Here is a 5,000-nt window from a genome sequence, read left to right as displayed (position 1 = left end):
GTCTGAAGAGAAGAGGCGTGTCTACATCTCTACCCGTCTGCATGGAGGAGAAGAGGCGTGTCTACATCTCTACCCGTCTGCATGGAGGAGAAGAGGCGTGTCTACATCTCTACCCGTCTGAAGAGAAGAGGCGTGTCTACATCTCTACCCGTCTGCATGGAGGAGAAGAGGCGTGTCTACATCTCTACCCGTCTGCATGGAGGAGAAGAGGCGTGTCTACATCATGGAGGAGAGGAGGCGTGTCTACATCTCTACCCGTCTGAAGAGAAGAGGCGTGTCTACATCTCTACCCGTCTGCATGGAGGAGAAGAGGCGTGTCTACATATCTCCCCGTCTGCATGGAGGAGAAGAGGCGTGTCTACATATCTCCCCGTCTGCATGGAGGAAAAGAGGCGTGTCTACATATCTCCCCGTCTGCATGGAGGAGAGGAGGCGTGTCTACATCTCTACCCGTCTGAAGAGAAGAGGCGTGTCTACATCTCTACCCGTCTGCATGGAGGAGAAGAGGCGTGTCTACATCTCTACCCGTCTGAAGAGAAGAGGCGTGTCTACATCTCTACCCGTCTGCATGGAGGAGAAGAGGCGTGTCTACATATCTCCCCGTCTGCATGGAGGAGAAGAGGCGTGTCTACATCTCTACCCGTCTGAAGAGAAGAGGCGTGTCTACATCTCTACCCGTCTGCATGGAGGAGAGGAGGCGTGTCTACATCATGGAGGAGAGGAGGCGTGTCTACATCTCTACCCGTCTGAAGAGAAGAGGCGTGTCTACATCTCTACCCGTCTGCATGGAGGAGAGGAGGCGTGTCTACATCATGGAGGAGAGGAGGCGTGTCTACATCTCTACCTGTCTGCAGTCTAGAGCTCCTGGACCAGACGGGCAGAAGGGACATCGAAGCGTTGAGCGTGCAACTCAGCTACAGTAGGTGCTGTGGTGGCACAACTCTTCCAGCTATTTCTGGATGCCAGCTTTGTTCCCAGGGCATGAGAGGAGACTACCATCATTTCCACTCCCAGAAGGCCTCATGCCAAAGCCCTGAACTTTAGAGGACCTGTGGCCTCACCTCTATTCTCTGCAAATGCATGGGGAGAGTTGAAGACACTTAAGAGTCTGTAAAGAAGACTGTTACATAATAACACTTATCAACTGGATCTGAACAAGATTTCACGTCACACAATTGCCTTATATGGATTTTCCTTCTGGTGAAGGGAGAGTTGCTAAGTGTCTTCTGTAATAAACTAAGGGCTGGCAAACTACAGTACATAGTTGGCGCTTTGTTTTATGTGTAGGGACCCAGAGCAAGCTACTGATGAGGTTTGATGCAATTTTTAGCAGTATTACTGGTTATTACTGGTTATTACTGATTGCGACATTGGCCTTGAGCAAGGCACCTAACCCCTCCCTGCTTCCCGAGCGCCGCTGTTGGGCAGGCAGCTCACTGCTCTGGGTTAGTGTGTGTATTTACTGCGTGCCTTGTGTGTTCACTAATTCACAAATTGGAATAAATGCAAAGACCAAATGTCCCTCACAGGATCAAAAAAGTATATATACTTATACTTAAAAAAAGCGTTTGGCTCACCGCCCTTACTGTTTGTACTTTTGGGCTGCAGCTTATGCTGGTGCTAGCTCTGTAGTGCTTTATCAACGAAAAAATACTGTCTCCAGTATTTGATGTATTTACTTTCAGAAAAACACCCTTTGGTAAATGTTCGCCAGATTTACACTTGGTACTCAGATTGACCTCTGCCTGTCCTTCACTCAGCATAAAGACGAGAAAAAAGGAAAAAAAGCACAACAATGTATGTGTCTCCTGAGGAAGCTCACACGCAGGGCATTTTATCAACAAATATTAGGCATCAGGATATCAGGTAATGATAGAAGCTGTCCTCTCCTTCAACATCCCATCTTGGCACTGCTTCCTAAAGCCTGCTGCTACCATCAGGCAGAAGATACAGAGTGCCTCTGGCCAAATCAGTCACTAGACGCAAAAACTTTCATATATAAGGCAATACACACACAAAACATACACCTTACACAAACATCACACACACACACACACACACTCACACACACACACACACACACAAAACATACACCTTACACAAACATCACACACACACACACACCCACACACCTGGGATTCCAATAGCCTGGATGATGCTGATGAATACTTGAGCCATAAAGACAAAGAAGAACGCCATGAAGTAGAAGGAGCTGTCAGTCCTGTACACACACACACACACACACACACACACACACACACACACACACACACACAGAATCAACATAATGTGTTATTATCATTGTGTTATCATTTCAACATTGCCTTCAATCAAAGATGCCTAATATGGCAACATAGAGAAAGGAGGATGAGAGGAGAGTGAAAGGAGGATGAAGAGGAGAGGAGGATGGTGAAGAGGTGTGATTTGATATGAGGAGTGAGTCAGAGACAGACACAGATGTTATGTTCACAATAACTGCAGGAACACAGGGTGTGTGTGTGTGTGTGTGTGTGTGTGTAATGTGCGCGCGCATGTGTGTGTGTGTGTGTGCACACTGCGCAGCATATGAGGAGGGGTCCCCCATCATTTGTCTCCCCCCGGCGAGCGCAGCTCCTGCAGCAGCTGAAAGTCAAAGCCATCACATTTCCATAGAGACACAGTCAATCACATCGCTTAGTGGGGTGAAGCCAGGCCAACCAGCAGGGTGTGTGTGTGTGTGTGTGTGTGTGTGTGTGTGTGTGTGTGAGGGGGTGGTCTGGGATGAAAGGAGGTACAGGAGGACATCTGAGGTAAATTTGTCTCACACACACATCACACACACACACACACACACACACACACACACACGCGCGCGCACACACACACACTCCTCCACATGAGGACACCAAGGCTCCAGCGCTCGCTCCCCAGCCTAGTGCATCTCATTAGCTCTAGCATATGCACACACACACAAATTGGTTCAGCAGGCTGCTGATAAATGTATGCATAGATGCAGTGGATAAACACATTATGTTGATTCTGTATGTGTGTGTGTTTGTGTGTGTACGTGCGTGTGTGTGTGTGTTTGTATGTGTGTGTGTGTGTGTGTGTGTGTGTGTGTGTGTGTGTGCACACTATGTGTCTGTTTCTGTGTGTGTGTCTGTGTGTCTGTGTGTGTGTGTGTGTGTGTGTGTGTGTGTGTGTGTGTGTGTGTGTGTGTGTGTGCGTGTGGGTGTGCGTGTGCGTTTGCGTGTGCGTATGTCTGTGTGTGTGTGTGTGTGTGTGTGTGTGTGTGTGTGTGTGTGTGGTATGTAATGTGTGCAAGAGCCCCTGGGCGTAGGATCTGAGGAGTCTACCAAAGTGACTAAGACGATTGTCTGGGGAGCGTGCACAGAACACTAGCCACACAGTGGACTCACACACACACACACACACACACACACACACACACACACACACACACACAGAACACTAGCCACACAGTGGACTGAGATGAACTCCTTTTGTCTTTTCCATAAAACTACACAAAGATCAAAGCCAGGCCTCCAAGCATCTCACAGCAAGCAACTCACAAGCAGTGGCCACCTTGAGAGACCCTAGAGTTAGAGGAAAGTAAATGGAACACAGAGGCAGAAACAACACACCTATACACACACTCACACACACACACACACACACACACACAGAGAGAACCACACACACACACACACACACACACACACACACACACACACACACACAGACACACACACACACAAACTTGCAGTGCCATCTGCTGGTTGAAATTCCCTCTGCAGATAAACGATATGAAAGTGCATCAAAATACCGTTGGCCTTACAGCTACAGTGCGGACCTAAGGAAGTCACAGTGTTTTGCATGATAGAGAGCAAGCCCTCTTCCTTTAACTTTTTTCATATCATGCTATTTCATGAAATTGTTTTGAGAACTGAAGAGAAGAGAAGAGATTGAAGCCAAAACTCAACAAAAAAGAGACAGTGAAAAGCTAACCCTGCTGTTTGTCAGTGAACAATTTGTCAATTCCCAACACACTGGACCACATGACACCACATGAGTCTTGCAAGACCAGTAGTCTTAGCCAGTGTGTGTGCGTGTGTGTGTGTACGTGTGTGTGTGTGCGTGTGCGTGTGCTTGTGCGTGTGCGTGTGCGCGTGCGTGCGTGCGTGCGTGCGTGCGTGCGTGCGTGCGTGCGTGTGTGTGTGCAAGACCAGTACTTGTAGCCAGTGTGTGTGCTTGTGTGTGTGCGTGTGTGCGTGTGTGTGCGTGCGTGCGTGCGTGCGTGCGTGCGTGCGTGTGTGTGTGTAAGACCAGTACTTGTAGCCAGGCCCAGGCTCAACCATGGACACCATACGGAATGCTGGGATGTCGCTCCACCCATTGGTGCCTGGTGTCTAGAACTGGCGTCCATAACTGTGCTCTCGGACACACGATTGGTGTGTGGCGTCCATAACTGGTGTCCATAACTGTGCTCTCGGACACATGATTGGTGAGTGGCGTACATAACTGTGCTCTCTGACACATGATTGGTGTGTGATGTCCATAACTGTGCTCTCGGACACATGATTGGTGTGTGGCGTACATAACTGTGCTCTCGGACACATGATTGGTGCGTGGTGTCCATAACTGTGCTCTCTGACACATGATTGGTGCGTGGTGTCCATAACTGTGCTCTCGGACACATGATTGGTGTGTGGCGTCCAGCGCGTATTCTATTTCCACACTCTTCTTCCTGGAGATTGGCGTCACGGCGAGATCCGTGCGAGCGTGTTTATGGCATTGTGCTGTATCTCTGCTGCCGCACCCTCCGCACTCACAGCGCTTTCACATTTACAGTACTGTACATCTGACTGCCACAACAAACACATTCTATTGCCTCCAAGGTTGTACATCCTATTCCTACCACAGATATAATTACATGAGAATGTGAGGGGGCCATCGGGAGGACAGAGCTGCATAAGGCTCAACTCATACAGGCTTCTTCAATGAGCTGATTAAATCAATGA

Source organism: Sardina pilchardus, chromosome 21 (genome assembly GCF_963854185.1).
Source record: "Sardina pilchardus chromosome 21, fSarPil1.1, whole genome shotgun sequence".
Taxonomy (NCBI): Eukaryota; Metazoa; Chordata; class Actinopteri; order Clupeiformes; family Clupeidae; genus Sardina; species Sardina pilchardus.
The sequence above is the reverse complement of the archived record's forward strand: the minus strand, read 5'-3'. Positions refer to the sequence as shown.